This window comes from Lissotriton vulgaris, chromosome 3_2 (genome assembly GCF_964263255.1).
Source record: "Lissotriton vulgaris chromosome 3_2, aLisVul1.2, whole genome shotgun sequence".
NCBI classification, from domain to species: Eukaryota; Metazoa; Chordata; class Amphibia; order Caudata; family Salamandridae; genus Lissotriton; species Lissotriton vulgaris.
Genome location: NC_141690.1, coordinates 118,094,621 through 118,116,568, shown reverse-complemented (window position 1 = coordinate 118,116,568; position 21,948 = coordinate 118,094,621).

The window sequence follows — 21,948 nt, the reverse complement described above, 5'->3', positions numbered from 1 at the left end:
CAGGGTCTACAGACCCCTGCCCAACCTGCCAGCCCTCCGCAACACTAATGTCCAGGTGTACACCTTTGGGACCCACACCCCGCTCAGGATATGTGGTGTCTTTCAAGCCGATCTATCCCATGACCAGATTCACCAACGGTCCAAGGTCTACGTCTCTCAGGAGGGATCCAGATACTTACTCCGCTGCCGTACAGCACAAGACCTTCACCTCATCCACTTTGCATTTACCGTGATGGCCCACGGTCTGGAATGCCTACTGCCCGAGTTCACACCCCTCTTCGATGGGATTGGATGCCTCAAAGGTCCGGCCGTCAAGCTGCATATAGACACGTCTGTAGCCTGGATTGCCCTCCGGCATGGGAGGATCGCCTTCCATCTCCGCCCTAAGGTCGAGGCTGAACTCCGTTTGTCGGAAGCAGCTGGAATCATCGAGCGAGTGCACGGCCCCACCCCGTGGGTGTCTCCCATCATAGTCACAAGAAAGCAGAAGCAGCCTGACGCAGTCCACATCTGTGTGGACATGCAAATCCCAAACCTCGCCATCAAGCGGGAGCGCCACCTGACACCCACGGTAGACAACATCATTGGCAAACTCGCAGGGTCCAAATGGTCCTCAAAGATGGATCTCCGCTAAGGGTACCACCAGATCCCCCTGCACCCGGAGTCTCGCCCAATCACCACCTTCTCTACCCACGCCGGTCTCTGGCGTTATGTACGCCTCAACTTCGGAATCTCGAGCGCAGCCGAGGTATTCCAAAACATCATCAAGACCGTCCTGCAAGGGCTAGAGGGAGTTCAACGTTAGCGATGATATCTTGGTACAAGCTCCATCCCTGAAAGAACACATCATCCGCCTGACAGCAGTGTTCACCCGCCTTCGCGACTGTGGGCTGACCCTGCACAGGGAGAAATGCGAGTTTTTGCGATGAGACATCAGCTTCCTTGGGTACCGTTTCTCGGACCAAGGCATTGGGCCCGACCCAGCTAAAGTAACAGATGTCCAGGGTGTGCCAGCATCGGTGTCCGGTGTCCGCAGCTTCTTGGGCATGGTCACGTACTGCGGACGTTTCTTCAGGAACCTCTCAGATCTGACAGGTCCTCTGCGTGACCTCACCAAGGCCACTGCCCCTGGACATGGGGCCCAAAGCAAGAGACAGCATTCCAGCAAACGAAGGCAGCACTGTCCGTGGACACCACGCTCGTCTACTTGGACCCGGGGCACGACTCCCAGCTAGTGGTCGGCGCCAGCCCCACAGGCCTGGGTGCTGTTCTAGCACAACAACAAGACTGTAGCAAATAGGCAAGCCGGACCCTCACACCTACCAAGCAGCGGAATTCTCAAATTGAGAAGGAAGCCATCACGATCTTGTGGGGGGTGCCAACACTTCCACATATACCTGTATGGCAACCCATTCACCGTCATCACGGATCACAAACTGCTGATCCCGCTGTTCTAAGGCTCAGCATCTCGTCCTCCCCCACGAATCGAGAAATGGATCCTGCCGCTGCAAGAGTTCCAACTCACCGTGGAATACAGACCAGGCACCAGGAATCCAGCAGACTTTTTGTCACAACACTCCCGGCTAGCCACACTTCCAGAGGCAGCTGAAGCGTCCACCACGAAGGACTACGTGCGGCTACTGGAAGAACAATCCCGACCTCTCCCGATGTCCCTACAAGAGGTCATCGCAGCCACAAAAGACGATGACTGCCTCCAAATCCCCATCCAAGCAGTCAACTCCGGTGACTGGATGCTCCTGCAGAGCCCTTCACCTCGAAGAATAGTGTCAGCTCAAGCAACACTGAAAGCCCTCCACCAAGTCCGACACAAACTGTCTGTATCCGCCGATGGCTGCCTACTACGAGGCCCGCGCCTCGTCCTACCGGAGAGCCTGACTAGACAAGCAGCACTTTTAACACATGGTGCTCACCATGGATTGTAAAGTTAAAAAACAGACTTCGCAACAAAGTCTGGTTCCCAGGCCTGGATCAACAGATAGAAGCGGTAGTTCAGCACTGTCCAGTGTGCCTAGCAACGAGCCTGCCGAACAAACCAGCGCCCGTCATCACTGAACCCGCTCCAAGCTCCCCGTGGGAGAGAGTGAATGCTGATTTTGGCAGTCTACCAGGCGGAAAGCATATGTTTGTGGCAGTGGATGATTTTTCCCGATACCCCAAAGTGGAGTTTGTCACATCAACATCAGCTGCAGAAGTAATCCCTAAACTTGAGAACCCAATGGCAACCCATGGACTCTTTCGTGAAATTCGCACAGACAACGGTTCACCATTAACCAGTGCAGAATTAACTGAATACCTCGCATCCCAGAAAGTGAAGCACCGCAAAATCACACCAAGATGGCCACAGGCCAATGGTGAAGTGGAGCGGCTGAGGTGGACTGTGAACAAGACAATACAAATTGCCCTAGCCGATGGGTTCAACCTGGAGCAAGAAGGGTACCAGTTCCTCCGTGAATACCGGCTCACTGCACTATGGGTATCTCCCCGAATCGGCGGTGTTTTGGCTGGGTAATGACTGACTCCATACTGCATCACCCATGTGGGCAGAAACACCCAACCCACCGAACTATTCCGACTGCTGATGTGAGAAGAACAATAAAGCAGCGTCCTTGAAGAGAAATGCTAAAGAGAGCCTGATTGCTGTGGGCGACTGAGTGCTGGTGCAAGATTATGGTTAACTTGTAAGCATTAAAAAGGAAGTTTTATCCCTGGTAAACAGTTTGTTTTATCAGGTCAAAATAGCAGTTTAAAACTGCAAATCCATGCTACAGTGGCAGGCCTGGAGATATGCTTTACAGGGTTACCTAATTGGATTGCACAATGAGAGCTGCAGTCCACTGGTAGAATTTGATGTAAATGCCCTGGATGCTAGTGGTACCATATACCATATACCAATTATACCATATAAAATATGCTCTTATCACTGGTTAACAGAAGAAAAGTGTGCAGAGTTCTATGGGCAGCAAAAAACACGGGTTCATATAAAGAAGGCACATATCTAGTGAATACTAAATAAAATGTGGTAATTTCCATCAGTTGAGTTGCCTCACAATTGTATTCCTATGTCATTGAAGTATATGAATGTATTGTTCTTCACCATGTATATGATTTTTAGGAACTGTATTGCATTATGATGTGTGTGTCTGTTTTTAATGAATTGCATTTTTACTTGATCATATAGTTTGCGTCTCTATATGATTTTTATTTAACTCTTATTAAATATATATTTGTATACAAGTTTATTTTTTCGTTTTTCCTTCACACCTACTGATTTATGTTAATTGGTCACTCACACTTGCTGATGTCCTAGGTTTTTACCCACATAGGTAATTTCCATCAGTGCCTTTCCAGCACTGGCATATGAAAGGAGCCACAGATCCTAATGCAAGCAAGAAAAATAGGTACACCTTCTCCTGGTTGGATAGCAGATGACAGTCATTACTGGGGCACAGAGGATCCATCGCACATGAGTCCCCCGGTATCACTGCAGTTCTTGCACAAATGATATATCTGCTGTTCCTTTCACCATGATTGAAGCACAGGCGAGAACTAGGGCAAATGTGGTGCTTAAAGATTTAATCTTGCTGGTGAAAAGTGGACATTTTCATCAATAAAGATACATCATTTTTTATTGCCTCTCTCTGTTAGATTTCCATTCAAACAAAAACAATATCAACATTCTGAACTGGTGTATTGAGTTCAGGTCTCTGATGATCCAATTCCTGGTACCAGTATCCTTAGAATGATATGCATTCCCACAGGATATGAACAATGTTATTCTCCGAATCACCACATTTCCAGCAACGGGTGTCATTACTGGTTTGGCCCCGGGCCATTTTACTGGTGATTAGTACGATCTAGGATTTTGAGTAAACTATATTTCAAACAACTCCTACAATGTACGAGGCGAAGAGGATACATCTCTGGAGAAGTGATGAATGATCAGCATGGCGCACAACTCTGATATGACCTTGTTAACGGCCTTCAAGTGTGTAAATATTGGTCTACAGAAAAGCATTCTAACACACTTGAATTACCCCTAGCGTGTGTAACAGTTGGATGTCTCTCCATTTTTCAGCAGTGGGTATACCATATTCCTGTTCTAAGTCTGGGAATGATTTTGGGGTTCCATGAGTTGTGAGGCCATTAATATGATGATTTTGTGGGTTTTGCAGAGGGACCAAGAGAATGCTTCCTTTCCTTACATTGATGTCAGTGTTGCACCATATTGGTGTTCTAAAATGTAGGTGATCATGGACTTTTAGTAGTTTTATACCCTCTTCCATGCATAATGAGAGTTGTATATAATGGGGTTGGTAAGTTCAGTGATACATGGCTGTGTGGAGTAATAATCATCAAGGCTATGTTTCATGTTAAAAATGTCTGTTCAATAAATCCCCATGGAGTGTTATTCAACATGTACATAGAGTGGGCCAGTTCTTGTGCTAACCAGTAGCTTTTCAAATGAGGTAAATTGCAGCCCTCCTTCTCAGTGAATGCATGTAGTTTATCCTTGATGTATCCTTTCCCCAGATAAATTGGGAAATGTTGTGCGATATTTCCTTGGGAAAGTGATTGGGGTATGAAAAGGGGCAATATATTGAAGATATAATTACATTTAGATCCCATGTTCCTTTCGATGATCTGTCTTTCCCCATAGAGAAAGGTTCAGGTAGGTCAATTTTTGATAATTCTGTTTCATTTTGTCAATCATCTGGATAATATTGGCATGATTCATGTCATGTCCCCCTTAGCTAATATAGATCCCTAAGTACATTATGGGCTGATATTTATCTCAACAGTATTTATACACTGTTGCAAGGTCCACCGTGTATCTGGTAGATTCAGTGAGACTGTGGTGCACATCCTTGGTCAGTGTGTGAATGTCGTGGCCAGTACCTATAAGCTCCATTGTCCCAAATAGGTAGCTCAATTTCACCTGATCAACAGCCTTTTCGACATTCAGAGATAGGATAACTTTCCTGTACCAGTTGAGTTTTACCTGTCTTAGTAAGTGAGTGAGTGCCCATATGTGGTACGTGGAGGAGCATACCAGCATGAAGCTTTCCCCCTCCTGAGGCGGAAGCCGGGAGGTCTCTTCTTTTTTACTTTAACTCTTTTACTATTTGCGTGTTTTAAATACTGTATTTATACTGCATTTATTGCGCTTGATTTATTAAGCGTTTTATCGTGTCCTGAGACTCCCTGTACTTGATTTCATAAGCGCTTTGTGTTTCTCTTGTGCTCTGTGACTCCCCCCCCCCCTCCCTTTGCCACCGGACTGCTCTCGGCCGAGCATAGACGCCGAGGGTCGGTTTCCTGGCTTTGGCGGCCATATTGGGTGTGACCTGGGCGGGGACGCGCTCTAGTTGCGCTTATAAGGGGCTTAGTGAGCCCGACGACTGATTTAATAGAAGGATCCTTTCCCCCTCCTGAGGCGGAAGCCGGGAGGTCTCTTCTTTTTTACTTTACCTCTTTAACTATTTGCGTGTTTTAAATACTGTACTCATACTGCATTTATTGCGCTTGATTTATTAAGCGTTTTATCGTGTCCTGAGACTCCCTGTACTTGATTTCATAAGCGCTTTGTGTTTCTCTTGTGCTCTGTGACTCCCCCCCCCCTCCCTTTGCCACCGGACTGCTCTCGGACGAGCATAGACGCCGAGGGTCGGTTTCCTGGCTTTGGCGGCCATATTGGGTGTGACCTGGGCGGGGACGCGCTCTAGTTGCGCTTATAAGGGGCTTAGTGAGCCCGACGACTGATTTAATAGAAGGATCCTTTCCCCCTCCTGAGGCGGAAGCCGGGAGGTCTCTTCTTTTTTACTTTAACTCTTTTACTAATTGCGTGTTTTAAATACTGTACTTATACTGCATTCATTGCGCTTGATTTAATAAGCTTTTTATCGTGTCCTGAGACTCCCTGTGCTTGATTTCATAAGAGCTATGTGTTTCTCTTGTGCTCTGTGACTCCCCCCCCTCCCTTTGACACTGGACCGCTCTCAGCCGAGCATAGACGCCGAGGGTCGGTTTCCTGGCTTTGGCGGCCATTTTGGGTGTGGGCGGGGCAGGGACGCGCTCCAGTTGCGCTTATAAGGGGACGGCTATGCCTCCGCGCAGAGGACGCGTACAGCGGACGCGCCGTACCTGCACCGGAGTCGTGCCAGAGTCCTGCCCATCTGCGCCCGTCCGTGCACAACCGGGCACAGAGGTCTCTCTCCCTTATTGTCGAGTAATATATTCTTCTGGTGAGCTGCACGGGTTAGATTCTAGTAATCTTATTTTAACTCCTGCCACTCTGACTAAGTTTAAAGAGACTGGCATTCTACGTATCAATAGGAGAACGCCTGTGACCTATTCCAGTTTGAAACTAGCCAGCTTGAATACTAGATCATTACAAAAACACCACCTTGAAATTTTTACTCTCCTACAAAATGAAGACATAGATGTCCTGACGCTTACAGAAACGTGGATGGGCGATAGCTCCTTACCTGATATCATAGCCGCCCTCCCTAATGAATATGATGCTATGTGGCATAATCGTGCGTACAATGCTCGAGGTGGCGGCGTAGCTATTCTTTTCAAAAAATATCTAACTGTCACTAAATTAATGGCAGAAACAGTCGATTTAGCCGATTTACTTGGGGTAAAAATTACCTAGAGGAACACCAGCCTTGCTGTTCTTACAGTTTATTGCCCCCCAAAATCCACCTCTTTGTTTAATGATTTATTAACCCCCATTATTTCAGACGTCTGTACGCGCTATCAAAAAGTACTAATAACTGGAGATTTTAACGTCCACTGGGATAAGATGTTTAAGGATGCGGCGACCCGACTTTTCGAGACCTCTATGACCACACTGGGACTCCAACAATTAGTGGATGTACCTACTCACGATAAAGGCCATACTCTCGACCTTATTTGGACCTCAGACCCGGATGTTGTCCTAACCGGTGTCCTACCTTGCATAAGGTCAGACCACTATTTGATAAACTGTGACGTCCCTATGGAGGGACATCGGTCTCAATCATTACCCCAAAAATTCAAGAAAGTACGTCAATGGAGGAAAATTGACTCAGATATTCTGACAAATACCCTTCTTAAAAATAATATCCAATTATATGATACACCTGGAGATTTAGATCTGGAAATTGCGAATGTTATGCAAAATCTTAGTCAGGCTATTGATTTAATCGCTCCTGAAAAAACATCAAAAGATAAGTAGAGCAGTGAAAGGAGCTCCATGGTTTAACCCTTCCTTGAGAGAATACAAAATAAAGCTCCACCACTTAGAAAGACGCTGGAGGAAAACTAAGGATTCCACAGACAGGGATCATTATAGAATGTTCCTTAAGCTGTATAAAAATTACATTCTATTAGAAAAAGCAGAGTATTACCAATCACGAATTAATAACACAGAGAATGTCCAGAAAGAAACTTTTAAGATCTTAAATGAATTGAGCAAGAAGGTAGAAAAAGTAGAAACGCCGATAGATTGTAACATCTTCCAACACTACTTTCTTGATAAGGTAGAAACTATTCTTTCTGACATTCAGAACTCCCCTAGCTGCTATTCTCTACCTTCTTCTTTCCACTCTCAAACCCCCTCTTCAGAACACACCATCCTTAAATTTCCTTTGATTGACTCTACAGCTTTAGGTCAATTTATGAATCAAATTAAGTCAGGTTCGCAAGCAGACCCATGCCCTCCTAGTATCTCCCGTCTGGCGCTTCCTACTTTAGAGAATCATTTCATCTCCCTATTCAATAAATCATTAGATCTTGGCCAGTTTCCCTCTAGTTTCAAAGAAGCACGAGTTAGGCCCCTAATAAAAAAGCTGGGAGCTGATTCCACTAACTTAAAAAATATAGGCCCATATCCCAGCTGCATTTTCTGTCCAAACTCTTGGAACAACATGTTCTGAGATCTCTCCCAACATTCTTGGAGTCACACCATCTACTCCATGAGCGGCAAGCAGGGTTTTGTGCTCACCATAGCACTGAATTAGTGATGCTTTCAGTGCTGGATGAGCTCAGAGGTATGGCCCTGCTTCTGGACAGATTAACCGCTTTTGGAATAAAGGACACAGCCTATAAATGGCTAAAATCTTTTCTTTTAGGGAGAACTCAAAGGATTCAACTGGGGGATTGTATATCAGACTTGGGTGTTCTGAAGTGTGGAGCCCCCAGGGATCGGCTTTGTCCCCACTCCTTTTTAACCTTTATCTGCAGCCCTTAATTAACTCTCTGGCAAGCATGGGCTGTAAAACGTTTAACTATGCCGACGATACTCAGTTGCTACTGAGCATCGATAACACAGCTTGTGCACAGACCCATGCTCAAAAAGATTCTTAGACATACGGTGAGCTGGATGACAGCAAACCTGCTGAAAATTAATCCAGACAAAACGGAGGTCTTGGTGGTTTCGACTGAAGCCTCTCCTTGGAGCGATTTGTTTTGGCCTCAAGACCTTGGCCCCACCCGAAACCCTGCCTTAAGGTAGAAAGTCTAGGTATAAATATTGATCACGAACTGTCAATGACTTGTCAGATTTCATCTGTGGTTGGGACCTGTACTAAATTAATTAGACAGCTGCGCAAGCTAGTTCCCCTTCTCTCATCTTCCACGCTTCGTACCATTGTCTCCGCCACAATAATCTGAAGACTGGATTACGGGAATGCCCTGCATCTGGGGTTGCCCAAAACTTTGATCAACAGGTTGCAAGTTGTCTTAAATGACGTAGCCAGGTTGATCTTCAGGCTACCCAGACGGACTCATGCATCCCCACTGTTGCGTAAGCTGCATTGGCTCCCCATAAAACAACGTGTGGAGTTCAAAATCCTATGCATTGCTCATAAGGCTGTCTATGGCCAGGCACCTGCGTACATAAAAGAACGCCTCGGGGTATATAACCCCACATGATCATTAAGGTCTTCTAATACCCAATTGTTGTTCTGTCCCCGGTACAAACTAGCAACGAAGGGTGGTAGATCTTTTTCAGTGGTGGCTCCTTAGTGCTGGAATAAACTCCCTGAGTCCCTCCGTAAGGAAACTAATCTATTGCGTTTCAGGAAGTCTTTAAAAACACTCCTGTTTAGGGAAGTCTTAAACTCTGCTTGATACCTGGATCCGGGATATTGTTTCCTTCTGTTGAAAAGCGCCTAGAGACCTGTCGGTGATTCAGCGCTATATAAGCTGTAGTTAACAATAACAATAACCCCACTTGTGAAGGGTGGATTAATGAACAGATGACTTTGTCTGGCCAGTATTTTTGCACCTGCATTTTCAAGTTTTATGTGCCAGTAACTGTAGCATTCTAGCAGATAACCCTCAGTTTTGGGATTACTAGGATCCTAGCTATAAAAAATAATTCTAACAAGCACCCCTTTTCAAGTGCCTCATTGAAGAATTAGATTAGGATGGAAATAGTCAAGGATGTATTCACTTTAAATTCCACTAGGAAACCAGTCTCTCCAAGTGCCTAAGCAGTGGCCATAACATCAATGACTTTCATGACTTCTCCGTAGTCATTTTATGGCAAGACCGGAGGCTAATCTTATTGCAATCTTTTTTATTTTTCATACCACAGCCACTTTATAGAGCTTCGAACATTGTAACACAAAGAACAATTCTAAGCTAATAAAAGGCCAGAACCCTAATAACTCTTCCTTCTTTTTTTGGCTGCTGCAGTTTAGATAAGTATTCCCTTGAGCTCTACTATTATACTGCTTATTTCTCACTCTTTTGTGATACTTTCCTCTAGCTTGATTTTCTTTTGCTCTCTGCTCTTTAATACCATGTTATTTAATATTCTGATGTTGTTTTAATATTGTACTCTATGCCCTTTCATCTCTCTTCATGCTAATTGACTGCTTATTTTATTTAGTTTTAATTTTGTAGCCTGCGACCTTGAATCGGTCTTGTTAAAAGGGTAAAACAGTTGAAGGACTATATCAGATGCCGAGACTACATAGTCACGTAATCTTGGCGGCCATTTTGAGAGATTGGGATGCCTCCCTTTAGTATCAATGCCCCTCACGTCATGCCGACCTTTTAAAAGATGCTGACAGTTATTCAACTGTTGTCAGTTAACCCTTCGCTACGCTTTTGGTTAATTCTGGGCTCCTCCTCAATTCCTTTGCTGAACTGCCCTACTCTTGCTTTTAAACCTTTTTGATCTGATTTATCCCCGTACCTGCCTTTAATTTTTCCCTTCCCGTGGATCAACCTGATTTACCTTCCCAAGAAAGTGCCTCCACCTCCCACAAGTCCATTGATGATAAATTAAGAGAAATGCTAGATTCATTTTCCAAAGACCTTGAAAAGAAAATGGATAAAAAGTTAGAAAAAATTACTCTAGACAAAAATAGAACTTTGGACGAAGAAAGCTTTTGGTCAGCCAATGAAGACCCCCTAACTAAGAATGGCGGTAAGGCGTAAAAATGTACAACCTGCTGGTTCATTTTAAAAAACGGGTAAACTTTCTGATTCTAAGAACATTTCTGTTCGAATGAATATCGATAGTGTCAAGGACACACAAGGGGACCGTAGAAAGTGTCCATCTCTTGAATCAGAAACGTGATTTATTAACGCTTGCAAACATAAGGTTGTGCTATGTGATACAAAACACAGAAGAAAGGAGACCAGGTCAATTAGTAGTGTGCTGTCCTGAATGGAGAGCAGGAATCACAAGGATACCCGTGTGGATAAGTATGTTGGGTCACACTGGGCTAGAAAAATCCCATCAGACCACCCTCTTGGCAGCATATCATCATGTGGGGATGGGCAGTCATTCCATATGCCGCCCATGTAGCGTTGCGGAAATGGAAAGCAGCGTATTTTGCCACAGTTGTCATTTTTAGGTATCACCTTTTTCATAGCACTGCACTTTTCTTGCACTTTATTTTGGGCACAACTGTGGCAAAATACGCTGTTTTCCATTTCCGCACCGCTACATGGGCGGCATATGGAATGACTGCCCATCCCCACATGATGATATGCCGCCAAGAGGGTGGTCTGATGGGATTTTTCTAGCCCAGTGTGACCCAACATACTTATCCACACGGGTATCCTTGTGATTCCTGCTCTCCATTCAGGACAGCACACTACTAATTGACCTGGTCTCCTTTCTTCTGTGTTTTGTATCTATAGTATAGGGGCATGAGTTGACAGGTCATTAAATTATTTCCCCTTTGACCCTCCGCACACTTGTTTTTTATATGTGCTATGTGATACTCATCGGGGAGCGCTGAGATCGCATTGAGTTGTTCCTCCGATTTCAATTTAGATGGATCTGAGACGTTGCCTTAAAAGGACAGCATTAAGGCTGGTTTGGAGGATCAGGATTCTGGGGAACTAACTGACCCCTTCGGGGAACTCATGTTTGATCCATCCTTATTAAAACACCCCTTGTCTCCCGAATGGTCTCCAGCTGCACACATAGCCTATTATGTGTAGTTCTGGTTAAGAAAGCAAATACCGAAGGACATGAGATTGCGTCTCAGATCTGAATGTCCTAGACCATCACTTCTCAATGAGGTTGCACAAACTCCTGATTTGTATCCCAAAATAATCACATTCATCCCTAAAGGTGGTAGAGATCCCAGGAAAGGCCTTGACAAAGGCTTACAGATGTGCCAAGACAGACTCCTAGACCTGTCTTGCCCCTTATCAAAAAATGTTGACATGGCCGAAGAGGCCTTCGTTGGCAATTCAATTCTTAATCTGGAAGAGCTAAGACAGTGGATACAATGGGCAGTATGCCTCCTAGGCAATGCTAATACCACCTTAAATGTTGAAAGGAGGAAGAGCATCCTTCTAAAAATGTATCCGAAACTGGTGGAGCTTGTAAACAATGAAGGAGGGCAGGAGGCTAATGACCTTCTCTTTGGAGATAACTTCATCAAAGAAATGTCCAAATTTGTAGGACCATTTAGTTCGATTAAAAAATCACAGATAGACATCAAAAAGGTCTTCGATAGATGTGTTTTTGGAAGGGCCGGGCGATCAAGAGGTCGATTCCACGGCCGGGGCCAACCAATTTCTAGGACCTCATTCCAGAGAGGATTTAGACCTAACCTCTTCCAACCCCAATACTCATACTCAGGTTTCTACCCTCAGAGGCAGGGGTTTGGAGGAAGAGGCTCACGAGGTGTCCGTCGCTCCAGAGGTTCAGGTAAGTTAAGCTCCTTCTGTTACCCCTCTGTAAAGTTAGGTGGGAGGCTAGTGCAATTTGCAAAGACCCTTCAGTGTTGGAGGCTGTTATAGGATACCAAATAGATTTTGTAGGGGATCCGGTTCAAGATCATGTCCCGGAAATCATAAGGTTCAACGAAGAATTATCAAAATTTGTAGACAAAGAGGTTCAAGACCTTCTGGAGAAAGGTGCCATCAGGAAGTCTCTAGGTTTGACAAAAGGGTTTATAAGCAATGTTTTTCTGGTCCAGAAAAAAGAAAATGTTATGAGACCAGCTATAGATCTGAGGAGTCTCAACCATTAAGTGGAGTACCACCACTTCAAAATGGAAGGTCTTCACCTAATAAGAGATAATCTTCAACCAGGGGATTGGCTAACAAGAGAAGATTTAAAGGATACCTATTTAAAATACCTATTTGCAAAAATCACAGAAATATCTCCGTTTCTGGTGAGGTGGAAAACTGTGGGAGTGTGTATGTCTACACTTTGGTCTCTCTTCGGCCCCTTGGTGTTTCACCAAGGTCCTTAGGCCAGTGGCAGCTTATTTAAGGGAACTAGGGCTAGGTGCACATCTAAATATCTATCTAGACGACATACTCATAAGGGATTAGGTCAAATCAAGAGTGGTAGATCATAATACTTTAGCAATAAATCTTTCAGAGGTTCTAGGTTTTATGGTAAACAGACAAAAGTCCTGCTTAATTCCAAACCCGGTTGCTCAATTTCTAGACTTCATGATAGTCACTGTCCAAGGTCAACTCAAACTCCCAAGAGAAAAATTAAAAAGTATAAAAATGGAATTAGGAATGTACTATCCTTGGGGAAGATCTCTTTTCGAATGCTGGCAAGGGTAATAGGCTTGCTCTCCTCTACGATTCAAGTAATTTTTCCTCGTCCTTTGAAATATTGGGAGCTCCAATGTCTGAAGAGCAAACACCTAAGAGATGGCTTACACTATTTGCAAGAAATACTTCTCACTCAGGAAGCGAGGGAAGAAATAATCTGGTGGTTAAAAAATATAGAAGCTTGGAATGGGAGAGCAATTTTTGGGTCTCTCCCAGACCTCAAGATAGAGTCAGATGCGAGTTTGTCAGGACGTGGAGCGAACAGCAGGCTCCTTTGCTATAAAAAGTTTAGTGAAGTCTCCAAGATGTTCCATTCTTTTAAGGATGGACAATGTCTCAGCTGTAAAATATATCAACAAGCTTGGGGGTCCCAAATCGAAGGACTTAGCAGACTTGGCCAAAGAATATTGTAGTTCAGGCAGAACATATCCCTGGTTTGAGTAACTTAGAAGCAGACTGGTTTTCAAGAAACCACAGGGATTCAAGCAATTGGCGTTTAAACAGGGAAGTTTTTCTTGGTCTGACGGACCTTTTGGGCCTTTGCCAGGTTGATCTCTTTGCAGACTGACTCATTACCCAACTTCAAACTTACTTCATTTGGCATGCGGACCCAGATTCCGCGCGGAGAGGATGCTTTTAGACAAAATTGGAGTCTTATGAAAGGTTTTGCTTTCCCTCCTTTTTCGATGATTACTCGAGTAGCTGCAATGGTCCACAAATGGAATGTTTCTCTGGTTCTTGTAACCCCCTTTGGAAGTCTCAAGTATGGTACCCTATGCTAGTGCATTACCCGGTATTACTGCCGGTATTCCCAGAAATTCTTCTAGGTCCTTCGGGAGAACTCCACTATCTGGTTTTAGATGGGGATCTGAGAATGACGGTTTGGAAAATTTCAGAAATGTATGGGAAGTGTCAGGACTTTCTGAAGAGGCATAAAACCTCATCAAAGAATCTTGGGCACCAAGGACACGTAAAATCGATTGATTGGCTTGGCAGAAATGGGTTTGCTGGTGTGTTGAGAGGAACCTTGATCCCATTTCAGTGGATGTAGTGGAGGTAGCTAACTATCTTTCAGAACTGTTTGGGAAATGTATAGCTTATATAACTATCAATGTTCCCCATTCTTCCATTGCTGCTGGTCATGTTTTGGTTAATGATTATTCTGTAGGTAAAAATGTTCTTATTAAAAGACTGTTAAGAAGTATTAGGTACAATTCCCTGTGGGATGTTTCTAAAGTTTTGGAATTTATTGATATCTTGGGTTCTAACAACTCTCTATCTCTTAAACTACTTTCCTTCAAACTGACAACCCATCTCTGTTTAGTCTCTTTCAGAAGAGTCTCTGATGTTAAAGTTTTAGAAATTTCTAACAGAGTTTTTTCTCCCGAAAGTTTTTGTTTCTATTTAAACAACAGAACAAAAACTAATTCTCAAACAATTTTTTATCCTTATTTTGATGATTTTGTCAATTTATGTGTTGTCAGATGTGTTAAAGAGTATGAACTGAAAAACTCTCCATTAAGATATAACGTTTTACAGTTACTGACTTATTTCAGGAAACCTCACAAAGGTGTTTCACCTTCAACTCTAGCAAGATGGGTTAAAGATTATATGAGATTGTCTAATGTTGATGTTAGCATGTGTGGCGCACACTCTGTCCATGGTGCATCAGCTTCTCAAGCCTTTTTACAAGGAGGATCTTAAAATGATATTCTTAAATGTGCTGATTGCTCAAATGATATGGTTTTTCGCAAGTTTTATTTTAGACCTATTGAAAATGCTGCTTCATGTCTATTGAAAAAGCTTTAAACTTGCAATAAGATATAGGGGGTCATAGTACCTTTGAAGTTCTGCTACTATATCGGTCAGGAATATCATGGGATTTACCATAGAGCTACAAAATGCTGTGATTGTCCTGAATGAGCATCTTGTTTTCCCCTCTCTCTCATAACATCTTTAACAAATGCGAAAAAGACATTGCTCTGTGTATAATGTGTTTCATTTGAATTTAGAGGTCCGGAGGCCTCCCAGGACTTCATGTGACGGCTTATGAGAATAGGTGGCAGTCAAACTCTTAATGCTGGACACTGGTTGAAGCCAGGTATGAGCCACCTATAGTTTGGCCAATTCCAAGTCCCTCATGAGCATGCCTCTCACCATGACATTCCTGTGCCCCCCAGAGAGACTATTACAACATTACTGAGTTCTTGTTGTTCTCAATGAACATGAGAATACAAATGCTGTTTGTCCTGGGAGATACTTTAATGAGAGGATTCATGCACCAGAGACTTCTAGCGGGCTTTCTTAAATCCATGTCTATAAAGAGATCAATAGGATTATGACTAGACACTCCACACAGACTGATTGATCCACTGAACAGTTGCTGGAGAAAAGTGTGTGTGAAGAAAAAATAATCAATCCTGGTTCGGAAATTGTGCTGTCAGGAGACAAAAGTTTAGTCTCTCTCTTGTGGGTGCAGTAACTGTCAGGGGTCTTGTAGGGCATTGTCTGTCTCTATTGTGTTGAAGGTCTGGTTTCCCTGATCTGTCTGGGATGGGATCAGTGGTTATGTTCCAATCAACACCTATAACAACTCTGGTGGAGCCAAAAGGTGTAAGAAGTCTATTGATCTGGGAGAGAACATTGGATTTGGACTCAATCAGAGCTTAGACGGAACTAACGATAATGTAAGTATCTTAGATTTGTAATTTCGTGAATACATACCTCCTGTCAGAATCCGCCCATGTGGGTAACCATTTAAAGGGGAGATTTTTGTGCAAGAGAATGTCAAACTCTTGTTTCTGGGGGTGCTGTAGCTCTCTCAGTAGACCCTGTTTCTCTGGTACTACACAGGCATATATGCCTTTATGCACCCAGTGCCTTTTAAGCTTGTCACACTCATCTTGGGAAAGTTAGGCTTCCCGTAAGGGAGCTACTTCAGAGCTATTATGCTTAAGGTTAGTACGTTTTTTCTTCCATCTAATGAAGTGTGCTAGTGCAAGTTATTTTTAAAGGGTTCTGCATTCATAGGTGCCTGTAATCATGTACTATACGGATTGTTTGTGTGGATGGGGCCTGATTACAGAATCAAGAAGGAGGGTAAACAAGTACATTAGGGAGTCCAGCTAGGTGATATCTGATGGAGTACAAAGGGTGGATGGTAAGCAATCACACTATGAATGGGAGTGTGGCTCTAAGCTGATTAAAAGTCTCAGTGGAAGCCCTCAAAGTGTTTTATAACTGGGATCTAGATCTTTCATAGTAGAGGAAAGAGGTAGCACCGTCACTTATGGTGTGCGAAGTTACAGAGCCTCCCATACTAGTTGACCGCGAGCCATGGTGAGGATATATTAGATATCAGGTAAAGGTTGTGGTTGCTGTGCAGGTTGTATAAAAGCAAGATCTATCCCTGCTCTGCAAGAAAATAAAGTTTAAAACCTAAACATTACAGAAGGTCAGTGTCTGGCCCTGGATCAGAGTTGAATTATGTCTTAATGGGTGATTTCAATTTGCCCCTAATTGTCAATGGTTTCCATGATTTTGGTTTGCTGCCTTGAGACCACTTCTGTGTCACAAAATCCCAGTAGTAGCATTCATCCTGGTCTGATGGGTGTCCTCGATTCAGGACTTCATATTGTAAATTTGGTGCAGTAGACCTTTCTTGTAGGGAATCCCTTAAAGTGCTGCCTAGTACATCTTGAACTTTTTCCATTGTCCCTGGATCATGATATTCTGTTATGCGACCCCAAAATGCATAATCATGATAGCGACCAAACCATATTTATTGCCTCTCTTCTGTAGTTTGGGACTTAAGGCTAGAAATGTTTTCGATTTGGTATTCGTAGGTGTTGAAAAGTCTACTGTAATGATAATTTATGAGTAATGGTACTAGTAAGTGCTATGTTTCTTTTCTTCCAGTATCATCTTCGTGGTCTGTTGGTGCCATATGCAGGATCATACTTGGTGTGCTCTTTGAAATTCTAGGATTGGGTTAAAGGTGAGGCTCAGGAAAACTGGAGTAAAGAGCCCAAATAAACAAACATGGCATCTCTCTTGGAGCTTTCTGGTATTCCCTTAACCCTTATCTTGTCCCTCGGGCTACAGTATTCCAAATTAATAGCTTTCTCTTGCCCCAGTTCAGGATTTTCTCCAGGTGCCTTTTCACTTCCGGAAAGCAGCCATCCATAGACATTAGCTGTGTTTGAAATTTGGGAATATCTCCCCTCAGACATTGGACTTCACTCACTTGTTTCGGTTATGCCATATTCATACTTTCAGGAGTGTTGTTATAGCTGAGTCTGGGACATCTAGGGCAGTAGCCATGACTGAAGATACAACTTTTGCTTGCTGACATTTAGCCACAGCTTCAGAGAACAGGAGTTGCCTCATAGGCTTGGTTTTTGACATATGGCAATGGAAGAGAGCTAAGGCACTGGAAGGGCAATATCAAATTACAGCAACAGTTAGGTGGTTAACAGTAGGGGCTATGATATGTCACAGGATTACAGAATGTATATTGGTCATCTATAGTTTCACAAGGTTCTCAGAAGTATTATGTTTGCTGGATTATGGTGCAACGTGTTAGAGGGGCGGCACAATTGTTAGCAGTAAAGCAGCAGCTGTGTGCATGTAGTGCCTGATGCTCTGCTATCCCTTATCAGATGTAGAATGTAAATTTCAGGCTAGTGGTGCCCACTCCAAGATGGTGGCCACACTAGTAGTTTCATTTCACTTCTACGCCTTCACCAACAATAGCCCTGGCAGCAGGAGTTTGTCCTCCTCCAGCCCGCCAGTTCTGCACCTTAGTTGCACCATTCACTGACGTTCTGGGGTACTGACATCAGGGGTGGTATCAAGCCGAGCAGCTCAGTGCAAAGCTAACAGTGCACCAGGCACCAGCACTCTGCAACCCCCATACTTCAAGGATTGTGTACATATACTCCATATGGATCGTCCTGAGTGCATTGGTGAAGTCAGACACAGCATGTCTGGATCATCATCTCTTTGGGGGGTCTGCAGGTGGAGCAGTGTGTGACTAGAAAATCATCTGGCACATCACAGGCCAAATTTAAGCTGCCGGCTCTGCAAGGAGTTATACTGGTTCTGGGGATGTGATTGTCTCATCCCCCTCCCTTCCCGAGAGCACCTAGGCCACTGGGATATGGAAGATTTGGCTCTCAGTCCCACATCCAGCAGAAGTCATAATGATGAGCCGTCACTGGCGCCAAGCCCAACCACATTTGTAAATGCTTGCTTTTACTAGATTTAGGGACAAAATGAATTTGACTTCAATGTGACAATAGATGACTACTGCCTCCTATGATGATGCAACTGGAGGATACGTCAGAACATGTAAAGGGACTATAATATATGTCTACCCAAACCTGATCTGTTACACTTCATCACTCCTACATTCTTCTACTTATTAATTTTTCCAATTGAATGAAAATGCATTCTGTTTTCACATCACCCATGTTAGAGCTATGTTGAGGATGGTACTGCATACCCCCACAATCAACATACTGTGCAGTAACCAATACTCAGTTTGTACTGCCTCCAGTTTGTCCTTTCGTAAACCCACTCCACTGATTTAGATTTCTTCTGACTGGTTACTCCATCACAACTTAGAAAGATATCCTCTTGCCGAAATCAAAATCCCATAGGAAATAATGGCATTTAGATTTCGGTGGATGCGTTATCCCTCACTGTTGTGATAAAGTAACCCATCACAGTTGTGACGGAGTAGCCCATCCAGCGAATTTTAAATCAGGCCCCAAGCCACTTTGTCAAATATCATCTTTGGAGACGTCCTCTTGAAGCTACTCATGCAAGACGTAACATAGTTTTGGGCAACATGCTACTAGATCTCGGAGTACTAATTCTGCTACTAGTTGCGATGCTACAATCTTTAGGATTATTTGTGTTGAACCCTGAGTGGATTTGTCTTCTATGGTGTCCTTTTCAGCATGCTGCTTTGCTAGGCTCTGCCAGTGTCTATAATGGGATTGGGTTCCATGCCTGACATTCATATTGTGGCAATTATAGGTGCACTATAGGAATCTGCTGGACTTGTTTGCCCTAAATGCACCGGGTATGCCCAGACGTGGGTCTCGGGCTCACTGTGCCACAGGAATCAAGCTATCCTGGCAGATGAGCGGTGAAACCCCTAAACCAGACCTAGCATGCTTGTTTCTGTGTCTCATTTGATTACTTTGCACCATATTAATATGTTTGTCTAGGTCTTGGCGGAATTTCAATTACACTGGAGAAATCAGATTAATTTCAATCATTTCTCATTACTCTTTCCCCTCTTGCGTAATTTGGGGAAAGAATTCTACCACAAGAGCAGTTGCTTACGCTACTGTTTATGTTCTCTTGCATTTAGCACTATTTTCTTTGTGCAAAATGCATCCTTGCATCCATTTTTGATGCACCGGTTCATTTTGCACTTAGAAAATTGCCATAACTGCCAGAACTTTGTTGGGGGAAATCCTATCTAAGATCCCCATTTTGCGCTTATTATTCATGTTCTGTTGCATTTTTTTATTTTCATAGCGCAAAATGCACCTTTGTGTCCATTTTGGAAGCAAGTGGGCATTTTTGTGCTGAGAAAGTAGTTCTAAATGCAGAATTACTCTTCTTACATAATTCCCCAGAATCTCGCTGAATTGCGGGGTAATTCAATAAGATTATGCTACACCGAAGTTACACTAGTTACGCCTACCCCCAGTTTGAACCACCCATAGAGTATTTCGGTATTACTAAGTTTTTATTTGATGAGTTGTATCCTTCCAATGTTGACTTTACCATCTTGCATTGCAGCCCATAATTGATTCGTTTACTCCATTCACCGTCTCTGTATTCTCCCTGCATCACCTTTTTTTCCTGCCATGCTCTCTTTAATTCATAATTAGCCACTTCAGCATCTGCTTTCTGATCTTTCTTGAGATTTTCCCAGCAAAGTTAAATTATTTTACATCAATTCTTTCAGCGTTTACACAGATTAAGCAATATTTTTTCATCATATTGGAGTGATTTCAGCTATTTGCCTATTGATTTCTTAACATTTGAGTTCTACATTACAGAAATTGATTTGTTTCAGTGCATTTACCATTTTCAGCTCTACTGGCGGAATTCGAAGAAATATTTTCTCTCATTATTGGAGGTAAATGGTGTCTTCAATACTTTTCAATTGTTGTACAAATAGTTCTTTATTGAAAAACCAATGTCAACAATAAAGATACCTTAAAGACACAGTATAGGGCAGTATGCTACTGTTGTCAAACACTTCACATGTTATAGCCCATAAATGTAATTGCTGTAAATTAAAATACTTTTGAAACAAATCTGTTTATGATTTTTGGCCGGTAGCACTGACAAATTAAAATAGTTGTGATAGTAATACAACTGCCGTGCCTGGTGGCGCTCACTGTGCTCTAAAGGGAACCTCTCACTGGAGCCACGTCGTTCACAGCACTGGTGCATTGCTGAGCAATTGTCATCTTAAAGAGGCAGCTTTCGTTTTTGATTCATAGCCAACAGACTCCCGAGGCAAAAGTTTGTTTTTGCCAATCAAAAACATGTGTGGGGAGTTTTCTCCATGTACCCCAGGGCTAGTCTACATTTTCCAGACCCTAACATGCTGTGTCTCATAAGACGACCTTGGATGGGGAAATCAGTGACCATTGCCCTGCTCTAACAATGTAGGGTGACCACCACTATGTCCAGTAGACCTGTGGAAAATGGACTGCAGGTCCAGGGTTATTGCTGTCTCTGAGGATGGTTCACCCACTTCTTAATGGACTGGAGAAACGCAATCTTGGCACGCTGGAGGAACTGTTGCCTTATGGCGATCCTCTCACTCTCCCAAGACCGACATGAGTTTCTAAACCTAGATGGGAGCAAGGCATGAGCACTGAGATAAAGATCTCCTCGCCTTGGAGGCAGATGGTTCAAAGGTCTTTCATTGTGATAAGAAGTTTGTCTGCAGCTGAGCTGGGTAGCTCTAGGCTTAGAATTCTGATATGGCAATACTCCACCTGACACCACTACTGCTGCATGACTCCTTCTACTCACAGATGGATACAGATTTCTCCTAGAGGGCATGACAGGCACAACGGATTGGCATTGAGATTTAGAACCCATCACAGGTAGGTGTTCAAGATATGCACAGTCTACACAGTCTCACAGAATTAGAAAACCTGGCGAATGGCTGTTGCAAAGTAAATTCAGTTTTACTCCTTTTCTCTAGAACTCTCTCTGAATTTTATCTCACAGATTCTCTCAGGTCCAGAATTAGATTTTCTCTGGCCCATGAGCACTGCTTTCTACAATGTGGAAACATTTGCCCAAAAAAACACAAAAATACAGATTCTTATAGAATTCAAAAGAGAAATTGAGGAGTATTCCTGGGAAAATTACGCTGTCCTAAATTCTCATGTTGATTATCTATCCATGCACAAATTAAGCAAACGTGCATTTGACTCATAAATGTAAAGCAGTGGTACATTTGGAATGATTAACTTTTTTTATTTTAACATGGAAAATTCTGTTTCCAATTTTCTTTTGTTCATTATCATTTCCCATCTTGATGTGCAGGAAGGTATCCATTCCTGTACATAAATAATCAATAACGGTGGTTTGCTACTGCTCTGTGTGCTGCATTCTGCACACTTGTAAATCTGTCAATCTGGGGCAGCGTCAAAAAGCAACGGGTGTTACGGTGGAACGCCCACAGCAATACCCATTGCATGCTCTTTTCACGCAGATACCTGCTTGAAAGGGTACCATATTTACAATGCAGAGTTAAGCCACAAAAACTGGCTTAATGCCACTTTGTAAATATGGAGCAGGGATTTGCGCCACCGGATGGTCAGTTAAAGTGCAATCCCC